Source organism: Protopterus annectens, chromosome 9.part0 (genome assembly GCF_019279795.1).
Source record: "Protopterus annectens isolate FY-2018-M chromosome 9.part0, PAN1.0, whole genome shotgun sequence".
Lineage (NCBI taxonomy): Eukaryota > Metazoa > Chordata > Ceratodontiformes > Protopteridae > Protopterus > Protopterus annectens.
In genome coordinates this window covers 1,735,142,368-1,735,168,100 of record NC_056743.1, presented here as the reverse complement: position 1 = coordinate 1,735,168,100, position 25,733 = coordinate 1,735,142,368, and the positions used below count along the sequence as shown (strand labels likewise).

Here is a 25,733-nt window from a genome sequence, read left to right as displayed (position 1 = left end):
TGTGTTTTTTTAAATCCTTTTTAAAGGCAAAATTCCAATCTTTTCAAGCCATGAGAACTGCTGTCACCTGCTGTACAAATGTGTTGTGTTCCAAGCATCAACATTTATTAATTGTTTGAATGCACCTGCAGTAGAGCCAGGAGGTTGACTTTGGCTGCCCGCAGCAGCGAAAGAGCTAACTATATGATATATTTTATATGCGGCCCCAAGACAATTTCTGTTCACTCAATGTGGCCCCACTAAGCCAAAAGGTTGGACACCCCTGATTTACAGGCTGCCTGTGTCCATTAGAGACATAGGTGCTAAACCAGGGATGAATTGCCTGTCTCCCATCCAATTGCCCAACTTGCACTTGAATTTGGTTAGGGAGGAACTCTGCTTCACATGGATGGGGAGCCATTTCCATAAACAGGTAGTCTCTGGGTTACATACCTGTCTCTCCAGCAGATCCTATTTTTATCACAGGCAAGGTTTAAGTCCTTAGAATGAGTAATTCTGGTGTTGTTTGTTTTGTGGATATGCAGGAGGTCCATTGGATTTGGGACTGACAATGCCCTGTATGCCAGGCATAGATCGCCCATCGAAAGCCAGTAGGAGACAGAATACAGGGATAGGGCCTTGAGGTGGTCTGCATAGGACATTTTACTTAAGCCCTGTATTCTTTTAGTGAGGAACCTCTGTAGACATTCCAATTGTTGGATATGTCTATTTGGAACTGGCTGGCCGGCAGATTAATTTCCTTTTAATTAAAACAAATATTGTTTCCTTTTAAGGGTGTTCTTTCATAAGACCACCCTTGGCATCCAGTTGCACAGATGCAGAAGATGAAAACAGGTTAGAAATACCTGTTGCATCTGTGTGACTGTTGGATTATGTCTTCATCTTCCACACCTGCATGGGATTTGAATTCCAGAAGATGTTTGGACTACGGTTGAATGTATAAGTGAGAGGTAGGTGTGTGTGCATGTGTGTTTGTGTGTGTGTGCGTGCGTGTGTGTGTGTGTGTGTGTGTGTGTGTGTGTGTGTGTGTGTGTGTGTGTGTGTTTAAGAGGGAGGGAGGTCTGTGTGTGTGTGTGTGTGTGTGTGTGTGTGTGTGTGTGTGTGTGTGTGTGTGTGTGTGTGTGTGTGTGTGTGTGTGTGTGTGTGTGTGTGCATGTGTGTAAGTAAGAGAGAGTTAGGAGTGTGAGTAGAAGGGGGTCATACCTCTCAACTATCCAGATTTTGCCTCATAGTTTTGGTATGTTTCTCATAAAATTGTGTTTCTCTGGCAAATCATTGAGGACTGAAGTCAGAAAATAATGGTGGACATTTGAACTTTAGACTTCATATCCTTCAGAAAATGTATACTAATGCAAAACGTATTCTATCCAATCTCTAAGGAGGTATGGGGATGTATGTATGTGTCATACCTCTCCACTGAACAGATTTTCCCAGAATGTCCAGATTTTTGCCTTATATTTTTGGTCTGTTCCTCATAAAAATTGTGTTTTTTTTGGCAATCATTGGGATAAGCTAAGGATTAATGTTACTAAATAATGACATGCATTTGAGTTTCAGACTTCATACCCTTCAGTAATGCATTCTAACACAAAAAACTGTTATTCTAACAACTTTTTAAATATGTCACCAGTTTTGGGTCCAACATTATAACAGGCTTTGTCCAGATTTCTTGTGCTAAGAGACTGAGAGGGATGGTGTGTGTGTGTGTGTGTGTGTGTGTGTGTGTGTGTGTGTGTGTGTGTGTGTGTGTGTGAGAGAGAGAGAGAGAGAGAGAGAGAGAGAGAGAGAGAGAGTGAAATGCCCTAGAGTTAGTAGGTAGAATGTATTGTCAAGTGCATTTTCAAGGAATTGTGAGCTATAAGGGAACAGAAGTTTGTTCATGCTAAGTCTGCTTAAAATGTGCAACTGTTTTGTTTAGCAAATGTTATCACTATTCTGGTATATAACTTTAAAGCAGTGTTAGTAGCACAGCAGGTTTTATACTTGCAATTTGATGCAGAGAGCTCTAGGTTCTACTGCCACAGCATGTAGATTTGTATTTTAATGAGGTGGGTTGCTGCAGTCCTGAGTATGTCTTTATTTGGATGAGATGCCTAGAAACTATAAATCTGTTTTTCATCTTGCCACCCATTCCCTATTGCAATATACCAGCTTGCTATTTTTTGAATGTAACATAGGCAATTTATTCTTCAAGGTCAACAGGCACTGAATTTGTAGATGAAACACTGAAATATAAAGTTGTTTTCTAGCAGTAATCTCTGTATTAGTTTCAGATCTCTTTAATGTGGAACTATTCAGATGTCTTTCTTCTGCAAATATTGTGCATATTGACTGATATTGGTGGATTGTAATGACAGAAGTTTGAGTGGCTTTTTATGGTTGAAATGTTCTGAATTTGTCAGTTTGTCATTATTGGTTCATATGTTTTGTTTCCCTGCTTACTGGAAAAAATGTTCAAAACTATAAATTTAAAACACGCTCTAACAAGTGGTGCTGTATTATACAAGGGATATAATTTAGTATATATTACAATTTAATTATGCAGTCAGGAAGGTGAGCCAAAGAACCTTTACATGGTCCTAAAAAATGTCTGCAAGGGGCCTATGGTTTGAAAACAGCCCGAAGGTAAGCTTAACCTGCCACTGGCCAGATGCATTTTCTTTGAATGTGGGTTTCAGTGCTGTTTCAGTGAATATGAGTTTCAAAGGTAGAGAAGTTTTAATACTAAATGTTTTCATTGTAAGACTGTTGCTTTGTTTAGCAAATTTCTATCAGTGTCTGTGCTATAAAATTTGAAATAAAAGTTGTAAATTAAATCCAAATATCGGTAATCGTTGTAGAAGTAAAGCATAAGCCAGTATGGACACTGAAAGCTTTGAACAGTGTTTATGACAAGTGGGAAGAAATAGCCAAGTAATGGGACACTGGAATGGATGCATGGGACGGGCTGAGTGGGGGGCTCTGGGTTTGCACCCCCCTGCCAAAAATCCTTTAGGCTCCCCTGCTGTTTAGGTACATACCAAAGGGGTAAATGTACTTAATGCTAGGTCTGATGAATGCTGAATGCAGTGAACAATGACTTCCTTGGATTTAGATGTCATACCTTTGTTTATATGTTGGGCAACATAGAATGATTTCCTTACTACTGTAGACACATGATAGTCAAAGGCTAGATTACTATCTATGTGTGTCCCTAAGTCCCTGACTACTGGGTCAGTTCTAAGGGGTGTGTTGTCAATATGATAGTTACCAGAGGGGGAGACTTTCAAAGGATATTATTATGCAATTTTTGGCATTTAGTTTTAGTCCATGGCACTGAAAAAAGTTGTTTGTCTGTGTCATCCCCTCCTGGAGAACAATTGGGTCAGTGTGGGATTCAATGACAGCTCCTAATTTGCAATCATCTGCAAATTTAGTCAGCCAGAGACCACTGACAATGGCCTTGACTTCAGAGAAGTAAATACAACTACCAAAGAAACAATTTGAGACTATACGCTGTCTCAGCAAAATAAAACAGTACGAGTGAAACTGGACCCGGTCAATTGGAAGAAAACTTTAATGTAACACACGTAATACTAAAAACATTGGTTAAGTGCTTTCATCTGTGTAATGCAGACTTCATCAGAACACCAATTCAGTGCATCCATTAACAAATTTAAAGACTTTTTGGCGCCAAACAACTATGAGAATACTCTCATTTAAAGAGCCAGTATATAATAATTACAAAAAATACGTAAATACTTAATAAATAACAATCTAACAATCTAACAATTCAATCCATCTATTTAAAACATATATGAATATATAAATCTAAAATGTTTAAAATGTTTAAAATTGTGTTATGGTCTCAGCTAATAATCTTACAAGAGTTGTAATACAGGTTTAATAGTAATAAACTCATTTATACCCGGAGATTTTGTGGCATTTCTTAACATTTGCCAAAAGCTTTCCCTTTTGCTTAACTGTGCCTTATAATTACCCCCCCCCGAGGCAAAATATGTACTTGATCTATTATTGCAAATTTAAACCTATGTGTCTCACCATACCTATTTATGTGCCTATATAAAGCAGTTTTTGTATCCTTAACATTGATCTTGTATAAATGTTCGTAAATACGCTTCTTAAACTGTCTCTCTGTTTTTCCTATATAAAAGGCGGTACATGAACTGCACTTAGCTAAATAAACTATATATAGGAACCTAGTTTTGTGTTCAAAATGGGTATGAATATTAAACATTTATTAAATAGAATGATTGATAATGTTAAGGCCATTAATACACACACTAAAAAATGTGGGTTGTGCAAACAATGTTTTGCTATTAATGAAGCAGTAGGGATTAGACTGGATGATATTAATAGGACATATATGGTTTTTAAAATGGAAAATTGTAACAGTAAAAATATAGTTTATTTAGCTAAGTGCAGTTCATGTACCGCCTTTTATATAGGAAAAACAGGGAGACAGTTTAAGAAGCGTATTTACAAACATTTATTCAAGATCAATGTTAAGGATACAAAAAATGCTTTATATAGGCACATAAATAGGTATGGTGAGACACATAGGTTTAAATTTGCAATAATAGATCAAGTACATATTTTGCCTCGGGGGGGGTAATTATAAGGCACAGTTAAGCAAAAGGGAAAGCTTTTGGCAAATGTTAAGAAATGCCACAAAATCTCCGGGTATAAATGAGTTTATTACTATTAAACCTGTATTACAACTCTTGTAAGATTATTAGCTGAGACCATAACACAATTTTAAACATTTTAAATATTTTAGATTTATATATTCATATATGTTTTAAATAGATGGATTGAATTGTTAGATTGTTATTTATTAAGTATTTACGTATTTTTTGTAATTATTATATACTGGCTCTTTAAATGAGAGTATTCTCATAGTTGTTTGGCGCCAAAAAGTCTTTAAATTTGTTAATGGATGCACTGAATTGGTGTTCTGATGAAGTCTGTATTACACAGATGAAAGCGCTTAACCGATGTTTTTAGTATTACGTGTGTTACATTAAAGTTTTCTTCTACTTGACCGGGTCCAGTTTCACTCATACTGTTTTATTTAGCTGAGACAGCGTATAGTCTCAAATTGTTTCTTTCAGAGAAGTAAATGCCGAAAAGGAGCGGTCCAAGGACTGATCTCTCAGGGACTCCACCTGTGAATTGTGACTGTGTGACGTGTAGAGGTGGACTCCCCAATCTAACTTTCTGGGTCCTGTCTGTGAGCCAGCTGGATATCCACCAGGTGACATACAAGTTTGTACCTAACCTCATGAGTTTGTCAACAATACAAACCAAAATGAGCCAAGTCAACTGTAGAACACTGGTTTAATATGCTAGTGAATTAGTAACACACCAAAAAAGTACTTAGCGCTTTCACCCATAGAATGGGCATCATCAGAGTACAAACACTATCACAGCAAATACCATTTAAATAGAAGCAGCAATTAGTATATAATTAGATAATTAGTTAATCAAACCATAATTGGTACAAACCAATTTTAATTAACCTAGTCGAATTTTACACGTGGATGTGAGGCGTTCCATTTCACTGTCGGACTATCTGGCTGTTTTGCTAGTGTTTGAATTTATTATTACGTTCACGGCATTGATATTGTTTCAGTTTCAATTTTATTGTGCCTTTCGTGTTTTGCGCCTTTCGTGTTTTGTGCCACTATGGAGGAATTAATGAAGCAGCATTTGGAGATTTCGCAAAGACTATTACGAGCCTTAAGTGATAAAGGTATCACTAGCCCAGCTGCTACTTACGCTACAGTTACCGAATCCCAGGAACAACTGTTTACGCTACACTCTACACCAGGAAGTAGTCTGATACGTCCGTCGACTAGTAATGGTTCGGTCAAGGTTACAGGATGAGGGGTTATAGGAGCGGTTCAATGAGGAGCATCCACATCTAATGCAGTACCGAACACTAGGGACGGAACTAGTAGAGGAGTTTTTCAAGGAAATGGCATGGTGAAGGAACTCAAAGACATTTTGGTAGCACCTACATTGAGCACTGCATCATCACCTAATGTCAATTCTGAATTTGGCAGTTTAAAGGTACAGTTTACAGAGTTCGAGAGAGGACTTAAAACATTCAAATCCTTACAAATGGATAATGCGTTTTTGGAAAGGTCAATGGAACTGGGACAGGTTCCGAAAGGTCTTCAGCTGTTTAAATTAGCTTTTGGTTTTAATGAAGGGACTGAATTATTTAATGAACTTACACATCTGTTCGACAGAACAGGTATTGAACTTATGAAACTTATTATACGTAATAATAATAATAAATTGTCTGTTTTGAATGAGCACTTAACTAAACTTGACAAAAGTATTCAACAAGATCTTTTATTTGATTTTTAACAGAAATCATTTTGACAAGATTTTAAAAGATAATGACAAGTTTATTTTAAAAGGGTTGGAAGCTAAAAACCACAAGCTTACCAGGGACACTAATGACTACAGGTATAAGAGAGCATATTCACATTTTAAGGAATTTAAAAATATGAAATGCACACCAAACCTGATGGGGTGGATAGGGTGGGTAATGACACCTGGAATACACATGACACTAATTCTAACGTACCACACACAGGTGCACCCAGTGAGGCTGTGTATGAAAATGGGGAGGGGTTTTTTTTAGAAGAACCGACTCTGTGGAGATCAGAGCTATTAAGGGACCGTTATGGGGGTCAACAGCAGAATCACCAATACCTGAACAGAAATTACAGGATCAATTCATGGTATCGGTAGTTGAAGATGACATTAGATGTATACAGGCTGATATCAATGTTACTTTAGGATGTCCAACAATGGTTAATAATGATTCTAATTCAAACCATGACATTCAGAACAATTATTGTGTACCAAGATTTAATGAATTTTCTTTTTTTGACGATGACACAAATGAGATATGTAACAATGTAAATGAATGTATATGTTCTATTTTGGATGATGGAGGTTTTAGTGTGTACAATTTTACTGATTTTAAGTTTGATGTAAGTTATTTAAACCTTTTCAAGAAGGGTTTTAAATTTGTTCCTAAATTTAGACTAGATATTGGTAAGATGTTGATCAACTTAAAACTTTTTACTAGAAAACTCAACTTAAGGATGTTTTTTAAGAACAAAAGTATGCAGAATGACAACCATTACTTTACTTTAAAAAGACAAAGCACATTTATACCCCCCAGAACCTCATTATTCAAGTATTCGAGAGGTTATGTGATACCCAGATATGTAGAATTGTGAAAAATGAAAGAACTACACCTTATAATTTAAACACAGTTGAACATTTTTGTTTGAAAGAACTTACTACAACAGAAATATAGGGTTATGAAGCCCGACAAGGGTGGTGTGGTTGTTATGAACAAAGATGATTATTTCAACAAAATGACGATAATGTTAAGTGACAATACCACCTACAAAAAGGTGTCAAAATATGAAATCTATAGAGCATACACTAAATTGGATTAGATCTTGTACGAATACCTGATGGACGGAGTCATTACCAAGGATGAATACAATTTTCTAAATGTGGAACATCCTATGACTCCATCCATCTTTGGCATCCCGAAAATTCACAAAAATGTTCATGATCCACCCTTTAGACCAATAGTCTCTGCCAGAGGGTCCAAAACGGAGGCTGTGGCTTCCTTTATTGACTATCAATGTAAAGAAGTATTAACTAACTTGGACCATATTGTAAAAGATTCCTGGCATTGTTTGGACAAAATAAGAATCAAGCTTGCTGGAACAAATCCTGAGTTCTTTATGATAACTATTGATATTGTAAGCCTTTTCACTGTTATACCCCACAAGCAGGGTTTAGAAATGTTTGAGGCAAGTCTACTTAAATTTGGTACATTTAGTAATGATAAAAGTACATTTTTAAGGGAATTGATGGAATTAGTGCTTGAAAACAATTACATGTTTTTAAATGGTGAATACTTTAGACAAAAAACAGGGGTAGCGATGGGGGCAAGGTGTGCCCCTATTTATGCCAATCTTGTGTTAGCCTTGTGGGAGACACAAATGTTGTTCTCCTCTTGCTTTTGGGATGATGTTGTTCTCTATCTGAGATTCCTGGATGATATTTTGATTTTTTGGAAAGGAACCAGAGAAAGATTTAATGAATTTGTATCATTTCTTAATACTACATCTAGTTTTTTGAGTTTTACCAGTAAGATAGTTGAGAACCATTGTGAATACCTGGACATACTATTGTATAAAAACAATGACAGGTTAGAAACCAACATTTTTCGGAAAAAAACACACTCTAATTCTTTTTTTACACTTTGATAGTTGTCACCCTTACCATCAAAAGAAGAATCTAATCAAAGGACAGATGGTTAGGCTTTCAAGAATTATTAGTGACGACAAGGTTTTTAGTGATGAAATAAAAATATTGTCTTATAAGTTTTTAGATAGAGGATACCCAAAGGAATTGACTGACAACATATGTACTGAGATATGGATCAAAAGACAGCACATGTATCAACCGATTATTAAGTTTGGTATTACAAATGCTATTAGGGAGAATAGATCAATAATAGGAAATGATGCCTTAGTCATTCCCTATAATGATATATCTATGAAAATAGTCAATGCAGTAAGAGAAAGTTGGGCTTGTGTATTTATGAATATTGATGAATGTATTGACATTTTGGGTTTATGGCCCAAAATCACCTACAGTCAAGGCATGAATTTAAAGGAGTATTTTGAAGCAACACATGATAAGAGTATACATCTCAAGTCTAAGATGGGTAAATGTGGTACATGCCATATATGTAAATACATTAATGATGGTCCATATGTGGTAGTTCCAAATTTTGGAAAAACCATTAGATGCCCGGGAAACTGCAACTGCAATACTAAAATGGTAGTATATCTTGCCACGTGTTCTACATGCCCAGCATACTACGTAGGGAAAACTATTAGAAAACTCAAAGATCGAATAGGAGAACATGTTAGGGGATATTAAAAAGAAAAAAAGACACTAGTGCACTTTATATGCACAGTACAAGATGTAACAATTTCAAAAGATTCCTATTTTTTGTGATAGATAGAATATCCTACAACAATAAAGGAGGGGACGAAAACACATTATTAGAAGTTAAAGAATGTCTATGGCAATTAAGATTCAATGCAAGTATTCACCCAGGTATCAACGATTATATTTCCATAGCTAGTATACTTAAATATAAATCACAATTTATATAATTTATATAATTACATTTTATTTATTATTACATGTATTCAATGGCCCATTGTAACAATGAAATTGCCTGTGTATATATTTTTTAAACATTATAAATTAATATATTAATATATTAATATTTTAATAATGTGCTAAAGTTTTTAATAATTATTTTTTAATTAAATTGTAGTGTTATTTATTATATCATATTATATTTATTACATGTATTTGTTATATACACTATATACACACATACTTTTGTCTTTTTATTCAACCATTGATGCAGACAGTATTTTTAAAATTACTTTCTTTAGGGACCATAATGAGTTTTGATATTCAAATGAATGTTAGACTAGGTTAATTAAAATTGGTTTGTACTAATTATGGTTTGATTAACTAATTAATTAATTATATACTAATTGCTGCTTCTATTTAAATGGTATTTGCTGTGATAGTGTTTGTACTCTGATAATTCCCATTCTATGGGTGAAAGCGCTAAGTACTTTTTTGGTGTGTTACTAATTCACTAGCATATTAAACCAGTGTTCTACAGTTGACTTGGCTCTTTTTGGTTTGTTTTACTGGTTTTGTTCTTTTATGGAATTTTAGTTTGTCAACAATGCCTGAGTCGGGTATTATGTCAAATGCCTTGGCCAGGTCAAGGTAGGCAGTGTGAACCATTTTTCCCTCATCCTTTACTATGGTTACCTTCTCAAAGATGTGCACCAGGTTGAGTAGGCATGATCTGCATGTGACAAAACCAAATTGGGTTGAGTCCAGTTTCTGGATGTTTACTATATCTCTATTGATAATTTCCATGATAATTCTTTCCATGGCTTTATATTTAAGACTAGTGTGACTTAGGGGTCTGTAGTTTTCAGGGTCTGTAGATGACCCACCTTTGTACAGAGGGTTGACTGCTGCTGTTCTCCATTCATGAGGCACGAAGCCTGTTTGGATAGTAATTCCAGAGCCCTGATAGGTCATGTTTTGTGCTATTTAGAAGGCATCCTGGGATATTGTCTGGTCTCATTTATGCAATGTTCTTGGTCTCAGAGAGAGCATTAAAGACCTGTTCCCTAGTGCTAGTAATGTGATGTTTAAGACAAAGCAGGTGCCTGGTAGCAGTATTGATATAACTGTCACAGCCTCCATTTGCTTACTGTGTGACATTGATCAAGTCACTTAAACAGGTATTGCAACTGGATTCATACTTGAAAATGAAATGTGTTTCTAGTAAGCTGTATTATTATTTTTATTATTATTTGTAGTAGTAGTAATAGTATCAGTAGTATAGTTTTAATGCTCCATGTACTGCAAAGTAGTACTATGTTTTTAAATTTCTTGTTTGTTCATGCTGCTCTCCAGGTAAATTTCTCGACATCCATTTGCCAGTCATATTACAACTTAATCCTCTATATTATTTATGAGAATTACCACTGTTTATGCAAATCAGTACATTAGACTTTAGGTGGTCTTTTCATTGATTCAAACACAGTGCTAATATTCTAGGCTTGTGACAAAATAAAATAACTGCATGTTTAGAAAATGTGTTTATTTGTAATATTGCAGTTACATTTAAATGGAATAAAACAGAAGAAAGTCAAACATGATAATATCTTTTTACAATACAAGTAACAATTAATGTCCACTTACCAGTTTGTTAGCAACACAGTAGAGCAGAAACATAAAGACTCCATGGAAGCTATTCAGTAACGTGAAAAGGTATGACATGAAAAGCATCTCTTGTCGAAACTGAAAGATACCAAATATCCATGTGCAGCCCAGTACAAGGAACTGAGCAATGGCCTTGAAAAGGAGTACCCTACCAATAAAACAAGTGGACGAGTGAACTCACAGGAAGGCAAACAGCATCCTTCAATCATCATAGACTCTGAACTATTTCCTTTTCATAAAGTGCAACTATAATTCATGATTATACAATTTATACAAAGCATGTGTTTTCTTGTGTACACTCATAATCTGGATAATAATTTTCATCTGAGGAAATCAAATGGGGTTTTATTTCTCTGTAACAATTTAGTTATGAGTTTTGTGAAACATTTTTGCATTGATAGTAGCAATATGATTCCTTTTTATAGCTTTACAGTCAGAAAAGAGAAACCACAAAAAGCACATGGTTGGTAGGTATTCAATTAGCAAAATAAAGTTGTTTTAGATCATAATTACTTCTTTACTTACCCTGGCATACATTGTATGATGATATGTATCTTAAGTTGAAATCAAAGCATCTCACATCTCTTCCCCCTCCTGTGCTAGTTTAAAAAGTAGACTATAAAAACTTCTACAGTCCTAGGGAATAAGTCTTGCAAATACTCGAGAACTGCAAAGTGCAGAGTACGCAGCCTGATAAAGCATTGTTATTTCATCTGCATTTACCGTGGTTGTGGGAGGAAAAAAAGGCATAATAGTTGTGAAAGAGCAGGAGGTGGATTTCTGTATTGCAGTTCTTATAAATTAGTAGTTCACTTGCAGACAGAACAAAAAAAGAAAAAAAATGATGAGCACTTTATGTTAGACAGTTTATGAAAGTTAACAATACACAGTGAAAGATTTATGCAAGTATCAATTAAATAATAACAAGTTCACAACACATAAGTGTAATTCTTTTACTTCCATACCACTTTCCTACAAAAATGAGTTTGTCAGACATCTATTATAACAACAGGGATTTGTATATACCTGAAATTAATCAGTGTAGCCTATTTGAACAGATACATTTAGTGCTGTACTCATCTTGCAGTTAAATAAGGCCTTCTATCAGTGTTTTCATTATTGCCAGATGCACTACGAGCTTCTAGTCTGATCAGCCACAAGGATTGTTTTAGCTCAGGCTGAGTATTTCCATCATCTCCATTTAACATCAGACACTGGGTGGTATACATACAGATAAACATACGGACAATCAGTAAAGAGCAGCACCTACATGTAAATTAGCTAATATCTTTGTTGAATATGGTAGAGTGCAGCCTGTACAGAACTGCATACAACAAGTTTACATATTTCAGTTGTCATAAATTGTGTTTAATAAAGTTTATTCATGCTTGGAATACAGTGTATATATAGTAAACCAAGAGCACTTGCACCTATAAGAGACATACTCACTTGCATTACAATATGATTCATAAAGCATACAGTGAGCAAGGCCCATTTGTGTAATAACTTTGTAAGTTTCACCTTATGCCAGTTTTCCTCAGCCCTCTGTTTTAGGATGTGGCAAACTGTTTTTGGTGCCGACAGACCATGTAAAGAGCCACCCAACTAAAATCAGTTTTAAGTAAGAGGGGCAAGTAAGAATGAGGTAGAAAAGGCATTAATCACTACAAGTTAGCAACACATGTGCAGTAGCATCATTACTTTATCCATATGACATGACATTTAATACTTTTTCACTACTTATGTATGACAATACTGGGAAACGTGTAAAGTGCCATTTTTACTGCTGTCTATTTGTGTCTGGCTGCTTATTGTTTACAACCGCCACTTTCAAAGGGTAAATGGGTCAGCAATGTCAAATGGTGAATGAAATGCATTACCTTACTGACTAGCACACACTCACATGCACTACTACTGCAGCAGGGTCCAGCACAAGATACGCAGTAGGGACAAAACACAGAAAACCAGAAGTCAGAAATAGTTGTTGCAAGGTATATATACAGCACTACTGTCAGCCTCTACTTGATTCAAAGCTTAAGCTGTCTCTCTCTGTGCTTCTCCATTTCTGTTTCCCATATCAGAACGTCCATACAGGTGTGATTCTCCTCATGAGTGAAATTGTCTTTCCTGTGTCTTATTCCCTGTTGTTGTGTTATGCTGTCACATTTAAATAAATGTTGTGACAAAAGTGAGAGACACCTGTCCTCCTTCAAGAATACTTTTAGTAGATGTTGACAATGAATGGTTCTCTATACACTTTGCAGCACTAGTTCTGACTTGTGGTTTTCTGCATTCTTTTACCATTGCCTGTGTTGTGCTGGCCTCTGCTGCGATAGTACTAGTAGATATTTAAAACACAGCAATTCATTGTCTGCATTTAGTAAAAGTACCATAGAAGGACAGCAGGTGTCAGTTTGTCACTTTTATCACAATGTCTGAGTAAATGTTACAGCACAATGCAACAGCAGGGAGTAAGACAGAAGAGACAGCATCAGTCATGAGAACTGCATCCATATGCATGTTCTAAGGATATATATGGAAAACAGAAATGGGGAACGGCCAAAACAGTGAAAGGCAGCTTAGGCTTTGAATCAAGTACTGGCAGGCTGCACTGCTGTATATGAGAAGTAGGGGGACTGTGTATGACACTGTGCAAAATCAGTTACCGGGGAGCAGTATTCACACAGCAGGTCCACTTATAAAGCAGGCTACTTCCTTCTGGAATGTGAAGAAAACATGGCATAGAATACTAAACGAAAAAAGACAGACTCCATCTCATGATAGAAATAATTCATCAAAAATAACAGTCATGGGGACACTGCATGTAGAAATAACAGTACAGCCAGAAAAATGTCTCACATCCTCTTCTCCACATTCAGACACTTATCCTCTAACTAGTAGTTGTGTCACTTATCCTTAACACTAGACTCATGGTGAACAATAACAACCTTACAGAAAGGCATCACTTCTATTGCTGACATATAGGAAATGTGCAGATGTGCCAAACATTGGCTGTATCTCATCCACCTTGACTGTTAACATGGGGAAATAAGTAAGCTGGGAGCAATGTAGATAGAAGAGGTACAACTGCAATTTTTATAGCCCTGCACAGCAAATCATAGAAGTATATAAAAAAAGTCTGAATCATAATAAGGAGGAAAGGTTTCCTAGTAAGCATAAAATGGTTGCAGATGTTCCACATACTTTTCATTATACCTTCATCTGTCTATGATCTTCTCTGGCTACTAAAAAAACATCATGCCTAAGTGCAATCTATATCTATGAATCACGCAACATCCTGCTATGTACAAGCTCAATGACTATGACTATGAATACCACCCACTATGTCCAAAATCTGACATTTCAGAGCCTCTAAAGTTTTTGCACACAGAGAATGTCTATATATGAGGCACGGAGCCTAGATGGCCAACTGAGAGCAGTACATTTTGAAAGCTCCATAAACTAGTATAATAATATAGGAACATTTTATTACTTTCAAGTTTAAAACATCAGGAATCTATAGATAAACTACTAAATTACATAAATATCAATTTTGGTGGCGATATACAAAAATTTTCCTGTCAAGTACCTTTGAGATATATTGAATGACTGAATATGAACAACTCATGGAATTCTCATCCAGATGCTGCTTTGAAAAAAGAACTGCAATTGATGACATCTACCTTACAGGAACTATCATTGAAGATGGATGGCTTTAAAAATGACTTAGAAAACCTCAAATTAAATTCTCAAAAACAGACTGATACTCTTAAGGAACTATTACAGCAACACCATACAAAAATAACAATAAATACTGTAACTTAGAGAACTATAACTGCATTTACTGCAGCCAAGCCAACTATTGGGTTCAAACACAGCAGCAAACCCAATATAATTTATAGTTTTATACTCTCACCAAAATTGAAATTAGCAGAGCCAGAATATAGTCCAGGCTTGTACAACTGCTATAAATTAAAAAAGACTCAACCACCAGAACTCTGCAAAATCCGAGGTTGGGTTTGACACCCTGCCCCCTTATCCCACCCCCACTACCTCTAGATTTATAACTACCTGGCCACTCCTACTTCCTCTCCCACCAACTAGACTTCCTCTCTACCTACTCCCACCCCACTAAAACTATCATTATTTCTCCCCCAAATAACCACATCCTCATCTCCTTACACCACCTCACACCCCTAACACTATGCCCAGGCCAACAGGGATTACCATCCTACTTATCCTACCACTCATTGCTATGAACACCTGACATTTTCAGGCTTCCACTATCCAAATTATCTATAGTCAAATTGTTCCCCCACCATACAACCCCCAAAACAAAAAATCTCAGTAATCCTTATCTTAATAAACAACACCAAATAACTACTAAAACAAAATATGGTCTAAAATTACTAATCAAAGTCTTAAGACTAATATCCTACCTAAGGAAAAACATTACCAAAGATGGAGATATCCATCCCAACCCAGGCCCTACCAGCTCAACAGAGTCCACGAATCATCTGCTCTCCCTTAGATCGGCTAACTCTCTCCTCATCTGTCACTTAAACATAAGAAGTCTGAACAACAAGGTACATAGCCTACACGCCATGCTAGCAACCTATCTACCTGACATCATGTGTCTAACTGAAACATGGCTTAAACCATCAACCAAAGACAATCAGATAATGTAACCTGGGTTCAATATACTCAGAGCTGACCGAATAAAGAAAAGAGGAGGTGGGATAGCTGTCCTTTATAAAAATATGCTTAACATCCTAACTAACCCCAAACAACCACCGCTGGTTGCTAATGCTGAAATATTAGCTCTAAAAATACAACTAAATAAACTAAAAAGTATAAACCTAATAGTTATCTATATACCCCCAGGGAACAATATTGAAACTTTAGAAGCCATCTTAAATTGGATAGATAACAACTATCCCCAAGAAACTATAGTCCTGGGAGATGTTAACATTGATTGGAACCAATGCTCTGCATGGTCCAATCCTACTTCTTTAAATCTCCATGGTTTCTCTCAGATTATAACCACTACCACCAGACTAGGTAATAATAAACAAAAAGAGAGCATACTTGACTAAAATATACCCGGGACACTCCCCAATGATCTTAGTGATCATATGCTCACATACATTATGAAAGATAATGCAAACAATGCTAGCATGCCAGTGTATAGAACTATCAGAAACAAAAAAATTTTTGACCCAATAAAATTTAACATGGAACTCAAACACTGCAACTGGTCAAAACTGAAATTCCTTCCCCTAGATTATGCAGTCTCACATTATACTTGACTCTCATGCTCCCAAAAGGGTATCTAGAATCAAAACACACATAGCATCCTGGCTAACCACAGAGACCAAAACCAAAATAACTAATAGCTACCAAGTCACCACTAGACCAGGTCAACTTCCAGCAAATAAGAAATGAAACTAAAACTAGATAAGAAAAAATACTTTCACCACCTACATCACAAACACCAAAAGTACCCTCAAGAATTCTGGGCAGGATTGAACAAACTTCTCCAACCAGGAAAATCCACCACTTCTACCCCAGGAACTCTATCTGACAAGAACCAAGAAGAAGTAGCCAACAACTTTAATACCTTTGTCACTGAAACCATTCAGTCCTTAGCTGACCAGCTACCTGCTCCCTCTATCACCCCAAAAAATACCACACACAACTCCCCACTATCCTCTAACCTCCAACCCATATCCTTCATTCGATCCCTATTGAAAAACTAAAGCCAACTACCCTTTCAGCTGATCTTCTACCAGCTGAATACCTGCAGATGTCATAGCCTACCCCATTTCAATCTTAATTAACAGAACCATTACTGAGTCCACAATCCCAGCAATATGGAAAATATCTTACATCATACCTCTTCATAAAGGAGGAACATCCACTGAACTCTCTAACTATAGACCAATAGCCATACTATCACCACTTGCCAAAATTATGGAAAAGTGTGTGCATAACCAACTCATGTCCTATCTCATCCAAAACAAGCTACTAACTGACTCTCAACATGGATTTAGACCCCATCATAGCATGACTACTGCCCTCCTCTCTTTTATTGAGAAAATAAACCTTAACCGGAATAACAAAAATATTTCTTACTCCTCAAAACCTTAGAATCCTTACATCGACATCCAAGTCCTAAACTGGTTTCAGCAGACAACAGGCAGTAATGTGGCAGAACAAGCTCTCCTGCCTACTACTGAACACCATAGGGGTACCTCAAGGGTCCATATTAGGACCTCTTCTCTTCTCAATATTCATAAATGACCTCCATTCAGTTATCCGCCACCTGCATCCAATATGCAGATGACTCAACTCTCATCTGTTCTAAACCCATCCTAGATAACCTTCTAACAACTACCCAACACAGCTTTACCATAGTTGAAAATTGGCTAACAGACCATCAACTCATCCTAAACCCAAAAAAAACCCAAGTACTTCTCTTCCACCCAACCAACACAACACCTTTCACACAATTCACTATTCAATCCAATAATGATACCATTATCTCTCCTGTTACCAACGCTAAACTATTAGGAGTAAACATTGACAATAAACTGCGATTTGACACCCACATCAACCAAACTATTAAAATGGTAAACAAAAAACTAGGGTCTTTATATAGGTTAAAAACCTTCCTAACTCCAGCAGCTAGACTAGCTACTTCCCGCTCACACCTCCTATCCACCCTACTATCCTTACGAACCTCAACAAATCGGACCTCAATCGACTCTCCTCTTGTTATTACCACATTGCTAGATTCATCACTGCCCTACCCTACAGAACACACCATTGTATTAACCTGAAAAAACTTGACTGGCTAGAACTTCCTAATCTTCTTCAAGAATACCAACTCATAGAAGCCTTTAAAATCCTGAAACATCCAGAGAACACCCCTGCACTAAAAAACATACTAACCCCTTACTCCAACCTAAGTTCCATCTAACAAACTCCTAATACAAAGTAGCAAGTCCCATAACCTAGGTGGGGACACACTGTATTCCAATATTATTGGCAAGGTGTGGAATTCTCTTCCCAATAAGCTCACGTCTTTACCATCACTAGCTCAATTCAAAAAAGAACTAAAAATCCACTATAAATCACAATGGCTTTGTCCTCAGACTAACATTCCCATGTGCAATTCTACATACAAGAGGGCAATTATTGTCTTACTCAACTAATTGTGAATTAACCTGAATATAACGAACTGTAACCAACTGTAGTTTCTATTGTAATAATTTTCTCTCTCTTTATAAACTATGTAAATTGTCTTTATGTCTTTGTAACAATATATCATTGTTAATCCTGTCGGAGCTTTTCTCTCCGGGACAACGCTGAAAATGGACATGTATCCAGTCGGACTATCCCAGTCAACAAATTTAAAATAAAATAAAAAATAAAATAAAATAACAAATATAGAGACTTCTCTAAATGACATTGAAGGGAGACTGAAAGAGGAAGAATTCCAAAAAGAATTTCTGCTTAAACAGAATACATGGCTGCTTAACAAAATAGATGACTTAGAAAGCAGAGAAAGGAGATACAACATAAGGATCTTTGGTCTGCCTGAAAACACTATAGGAGAAGACATTATTTCATTCTTAACAACCTGGATTCCTGAATTTTTAGACTTGAAAGAGAGCCTTTCATTTGGAATAGATAGGGTGCATAGAGCACTGAGGGAACTTGCTTTTAATTCAGCAAATACTCCACCTAGATCCATAGTTATAAAATTTCTTTCATTTCTGGACAAGGAACTAATATTAAAATCTGCTTGGAGAAAATCGACTTTAAAATACAGTCAAAGCTGATAAGGTTTGACAATGATTATTCTTCCAGAATAACAGAACAAAGGAAAAAAGTCTGGCCAATAATAAAACTGTTGAAACAAAACCACATTAAAGCACAGCTGGTCTTTCCAGCCAAGATAAAAATACTTTTGCCAATGAGATGAGAACCTGTAATGACTTAGAATAAGCTACTATATTCATCAAAAACAACAACATAGTGTCTATCCCAGAAGAAATGGAATGGATGGCCCCTACTCTTAAAAGAATAAAAGAAACAAATCCTTGGACTGATGCTAGAAAGAAGAAATAAAAAACTGATTCGACGATAGCAGTCCCAAAAAATAACTCTTACAACTACATCTTTCAAAGCATCAACTGATATGGTACATCACTTGTTATCTGTTTTTATTTTAAAAAGGAGGGTTTCTTAAACAACTGAGAAATATAATGATTTATTCAGAATGTTCAAAGAGTCCAATAATTCTTCACAAACAAAGGTAGGTCAAGATGGATTACTATTTACATTATATGTAAGCCAAACAAAGCAACATATAATACACACATAGACATTTCTATTCCCCTACTTGAACTCAATGAATACTTATCGTGTTCATTTTTCATTGATTTTACTTATAAAAATTTAAGTAATTAATTAACTTATTCAACAAGGTACCATTCATCAGAGTTCAGACTCAAATGTAACAAATTAACATCATATATAATAGTAACAGTAGAGTGTTTTGAAGAAAAAAAATCCTGTCATGGAGACTAATGCCTTATTCAGTTAAAGTATGATTCAGAAATGTCATGTATATCCTGGTTAAATAATAGTGGCTAGCTCTTAGTACAAATGTCATCATTATTCTGACTAAATATAGTTAATATCATTTATGGCAGGTATCACAGCTACAATTATTGTTTGATCAATCCTGATATGGTGTGTGTGGATGCAGCTGTGTCTGGAAACTAGTACAGATGTCATTATTATTCTGTCAAAACATAGTTAATATCAGTTATGGCAGGTATCATAGCTTTGTGTGCTGTTTGATTAAGCCTGGTATGGTGTGTGTGGATGCAGTTGTGTCTGGCAGCTGCTGTATGTTGCCATTTTTGTCTCTGGGAAGCTGTGGGTGTGGCTTGTGATCAAGGTTTACTGATGCTTAATTAATTGGGAAGAGAGATTTGGTGTTTTAGCCTGGATACAGGGGAAGAGGGTGGATAAAACTGTGATTTGGGATATTTTGACAGAGAATAGTTTATTCATACATCTGCTGAGTGAGATTTGGGAAGGCTGGACGAATGTCTTATCTTCTGTTGTGGCGGCTTGTTGGGTTTTTTTTTTTTATGTTTTGATCTGTTTGCTCTCTGTTCTTTCCTGGCTGCTGCCTCGCTGAAAGGGAGGGAATTTAGCCTTGATGTTACAGTGAAGTGAAGCTTTGCTTCAGGTGCATTGCAAGCCTATTGTATACAGTACACCGACACAGTAACAGAAACAGACGGTCCCAGGTTGCTATGGTAACAGAGTCAGAGTGACGATAATGCTTAACAGCTCTGAGGAGCCTCTGAGATGATTCTTGGCAATTTAGTTTTTGGTTTAAAAAAAAAAATTAAAAAAAATATATATATATATATATATATATATATATATATATATATATATATATATATATATATAAAAATAAAAGGGTTGTTTTACACCACATGTGCACATATTGATGGTCCCCCAACACTTCATTTAACTCATTAAGTTGATTTTTGATAATAAATAAATAAATAAATAAATAAATAAATAATAAGTGTAATTTTATATTTAAAGTGTATTTTGGTCCAAACACATTAAGGACTTACATAAGAGTGGAAGTCTGAGTTATTGTGAAAGACTAAAAGCACTTGGTCTTGTGCAGTACCTTTTGCAGTGGTCTGGGAGGTGAGCTTGCTCGGACCTGTTGGGCATATGAGGATAGCTGATTCTAGGGGTGTTTGGGGTTGCCAGGAAGTGCTAGAGAGTCATCAGATTTCCTTCATGGAAATATCTGTGGGAATGGAAGGTGTGTTGAGTGGTTCACTAGCAGAGTTGCCACTGCATGGAAGAGGCTGGTAAAATGGAACAGGGCAAATATTGGTTTGGATATTTTAAGAACAGCAGGAAACACACCACGTGAACTAGTGAATGGTATTCTGACAAAACTGGATGGGGATTGTTGCCCGTATTTGTGCTGATATGTGTGTATGTAAGGATAGAAATACACTTATAACAAATAAGAAATTAGAAGAGTCTCATCATTTAAAGTCTATGGACTGTATAAACATGCTTGGAAGGAGCTAATAATAAGAATAAGCATTACAGCTTGTAGTCTCTCAAATAACTAAGCAACAGCCAAAAAAAAAAAAAAAAAAAACACCCAATAGTTGCATAATATATGATTTTAGTAAATCTAGACATAAAATATATAATCATCATATAAGATGAAGCAGTCTGCTCAATTTAGATATTAAAGACAGGATTTAATAACATGGACTTATGTATAATAACACTGCTGTCTTAACTTGTCATAAATGACATACACTACATTGAACATCAAGGGGAAGCATGATGATTTTCTTACATAAGTAAATATGCATAACAAGTCATGTAATTGCTTTAAATTGAATTGTAGTTTTTATAACCCATCTTGACCATATATAATACTTAAGCAGTTACCAAGGTAATTAATGTTTTATACACGACATCAAACTGATGAAGTTGTTCAAGAGAAACAATAGAAACCTGAACTTGAAATGTCACAGAATATAACAATCATATTCTGAACAAATAGTATTAAATTGACAATAATCACTCAATTTAACATTTGCTGATTATACAAAATAGAATGTTGCTATTTAAATCTAAAAACTTTCAGTATATCCCATAAAATGACAATTTACGAATATGGGAAGGGAACTTGTAATCATTAATCACAATAAGTGAATTTGCTGTTTTTAACCTATAATTTCACTCATTTTATAATAAGAAATGACAGATATGAAAATCATTATGTGTAGGAAATGGGGGAAGAGGTCTGCACTGATAATTAAAATGCACTAACTTTCATCAATGTTCATAGAAAACAAACTTGATGCTTTAAGCAAGTTAGCAACAAACAAAATGATTACTTAAATGCTCACAAACAATGAAATATAACTTCTGATATATCCAGTAAAATACACTGTATTATAAATATTAGGTATAAATATTATTACCATCTATTTATATTAAGTAATACGTTTTTTCTTTGAAAATACATTTTATTAAAATAATTTCTTAAGAATACAATTATTAATAGAAAATTTAGTAAATTTTTGAGTTTAAAAATAAAAAAACAAGAACACTAATATAAGAATTCAAAGAAAAAAACTGTGAACTATGTACATCAATGTCCGCAATACTATAAATAAATAAAGTTAAAAAAGTGAATAAAATAGAAGTGATACTTTTAAATTATTAATTATCTAATAACTCAATTATATTCATCCAATGAGTATACACTGCTGTATTCTTGGAATATCTTAACTTAATTGTCATCAATTCTAACTTGGATACCTCCAAGAGAAGATCTTTAAAGTTTTGAAAGGAGGGAATTTTTGATGACTTCCAATTTGTAGTAATTTCATTCCTGGCTATGGACAGAACAGACAAAAGAAGCAAATATTTACTAGTTTTAACACACATTGAGAATGGGAAATTAAATAAGATTAACAATTTTGTTAGAAAAAAGTTATCAGTAAATATTGCATGCAAGAAATGATTAATATCTTCCCAGAATTTTTTCAAGTGCACACAATCATAAAATCTATGTGACCAATCAGCATTCTGCACCTTCAGGCATCTCCAAAAAAGAACATTTTCTTTATACATCTTATTTATATTATACGGGGTAATGAAAGATCTATTTAAAGATCTCCAGATAAAGATTCTCCATCTAAGTGATGATGTAGTTTTACCTGCTGATTGAAGAATATTCAATTTATCATTATCTGAAGGATTAGTATTATTAATATCAGAGAAGTATTTCCAGTAATTATCAGAACATTTATCTAGATCTAATTTGATGGTTTTATATATATTTGAAAGACTAATTTTATTTAAATTATTTTGTTGAGTGATAACAATACAGTATTGAATGAGTTTGGGAATTAAGATTTTAACTGAGGAAGGTATCAAATCAAATGTATTTTTAATATAGTTTTTAGCTTATTGTAATTCAAGCCATAAAGATGAATCAAGGTTATTCTCCACCAATAAAGTATCAATAGATTTTAACTCATTATTTTTTAACATTTGATGCCAATAAATGAAATGTTTTGTTCAAATATTGACATTTTATGAAAATTTGTAGAGAAAACAACTCCTTGTGGATATGCAATGGGGAAAATAAGGAATAACCAATATTCATATGATTGAATTCTAAGGATGAAAATTTTAAAGGGTTTTAAAATAATATTAATATAGTTTGATATAAAGTACTGAGTAGGGCAAAGCATAAAATATTCTTTTAGCTTCCATATGAATGTGTTATTTACTGAATTTAACTTAAAGAGATCATTATTACTTTTTTAAGTTTTGTGATGAAGACAGAACACAATCTTTCCATTTTTGCTGAGTAATTACTATCAATAAGGTACAAAATAGTTTTAATAACCGAGGAAATTGAACATATTTCTAAATTTGGAAATGCAATACCTCCATTATTCCAGCTATACATATGGTACATTAAGGATACCTGGGTTTAATTGGAAACCAAATACATTTTTTAATCATTGTGTTAATTTTTTTAATTACTGTATAAGGTAGAGGAATATAAATAGATTGAACTATATATAAGATTTTTGGAAGAAGAAGAATGTTTATGATTGATAGTTTTTCTTCTATTGATAATTTTATTTTAGACCATTTTTGTATTAATTTGTCTATTTATTTTAAACTATTTTCAAAATTCAGCTTTTGCATTTCTTTTATATTATTGGCAATCATTATACCTAAATATTTTATATGCTGGGACTGAGGTATATATTTTTCATATTTATCTTGAATGTTATATTTTTTGGGCCAGTTAATAAGATTTGTGTTTTGCCTTGATTAAATTTAAGACCCAAGTTATTTTGAGAGCCGTCCACATCATTAACTAATTCTTGAATTGTTGGGTTCGTACCACCCAAAGTAATCAGAATGTCATCCGCAAACATTTGAATCTTGGAAGTTTTATTAAGATCTATATCAAAACCTTTAAAATTACTATTTCCTCTAATCAAGTGCACCCAAGGTTCTATAACAAAAGTAAATAAAAGAGGAGATAAAGGACAACCTTGTTTAGTCCCTTTAGTAATAGGTATGGACTGGAAAATGTTAGAACCAATTTTTATATAAGCTTGAGAACCTGTATATAAGTGGGTGATAAGATTAATAAAATTATTTGAAAACTTAAGTGCCTGTAGAAGAATAAACAGATAATTCCAATTAATTGAGTCAAAAGCACAGTTTGTCTAAACTAACTATAGTTAGGTTATTTTTTAAGTTTTTAGTTGATTCAATTAATGTTATTATTCTCTTAATTTTATCAAAAGCTGTTCTATTTATTATGAAACCTGTTTGGTCTTCATCTACTAAATTAGTAAGAAAATGTTTAAGCCTCTTTGCATAAATAGACATGAACATGTTACAGTATGTGTTTAATAAAGATATAGGTCTGTATGAGTTACATTTTGTAGGGTATTTTTCGGGCTTCAAGATAGGAGAAATGAATGTATATTTCCGGGATGGAGGGGACGAATTATTATTTTGTATATTATTAAAAACTGAGAGTAATAATGTTAGAGCTTCATTAGGTAAAATTTTGTAAACTTCTGGGATAATACCACCATTACCAGGTGCTTTATTTTATTTGAGTGAATTAATTTGTTCTTCAATGTCTTTTAAAATAATTTGTCTGTCCAATAGTTTGATTTTTCTTCTGTTAGGTTTTTTAATTCTCTAAATTCATTCAATATGCTATGTAAATCTGATACCTTTCTTTTCTTTTGGGGTGAATATATTTCTTTAATATGGTTAAATTTGCTTAATCTTTTTACTTTATTGGCTAAGATGTTCAAGGATCTGGGATTTATTGAAAAATTAATACATTTAAAATTTTCAAGACTAATCATAATTTTATGGTTTAAGATTCCAAGATATTTCTTATTTAAAGTCTTTATCTCTTCTAATTTAGATTTTTCTAACTGACTTTTTTTGATAACTCAAGATTCAAAATACCAAGCTTTGTTTGTATTTCCTTTAAATCTTTATCCCACAAATGTATTTTTTGTACCAACTGATTATTCTGCCATACAAGTATGCCTTCATTGCATCACAGACAAATATTTCAGATGTGTTACTATTGGTGTTAAATTCTAAAAAACTATGGGATTCTTTTAAAATGAAGGAATTAAAATCTTTTAATTTACTAATATATGCTGGTATTTGTTTTATCTGAACATTAGAATCTGCATAAATATGAATTTTAAAGATTACAGAGTTATGATCTGAGATGGGACTAGAAATAATGTTCACATTACTTAAAGAATCAGTTAAACTATTAGAAACAGAATCTCTGTCTTTTCTTGAGAATGTGTTATGTCTATGTGAAAAGAATGTATAAACTAAGGATTTTGGATCAGCATAGTTGTCTATGTCTTTCAATAAAAATGAATTTGAAAATTCTTTTAAATGTTTAGCTGAACTCAAAACTTTTCTATTGCCTTTTGAGGTAGAGTCTGAACTATAAAAAATGCAATTAAAATCACTAGCCAATATAATATTGCCTTTAGAAAATTGAACAATATGGTCTACATGTTGTTGAGCTGAGCTTTGTCCAAAGCCAGAAATCCAGTACATGCTAATTAGAGTGAAGATTAAGTTATTAAACTCTATGACAACTGAAGCTACCATACCTTTATTATCTTTGTATGATTCTATAATTTTAGGTTGTGGTAAGTTGTTAAGTA

The 25,733-nt window shown here is 34.3% G+C and overlaps 1 protein-coding gene across 1 annotated transcript in view; it reads right to left on the bottom strand.

The window, feature by feature from the left end:
- LOC122812233 (adhesion G protein-coupled receptor E2-like) overlaps positions 1–25,733 on the bottom strand; it is a 1,024,993-nt gene that overhangs the window by 298,172 nt on the left and 701,088 nt on the right. The window contains exon 10 of the mRNA XM_044084590.1: positions 10,870–11,038. The gene's annotated coding sequence lies outside the window, so the exon portion shown is untranslated. The remainder of the gene's footprint in view (positions 1–10,869; positions 11,039–25,733) is intronic.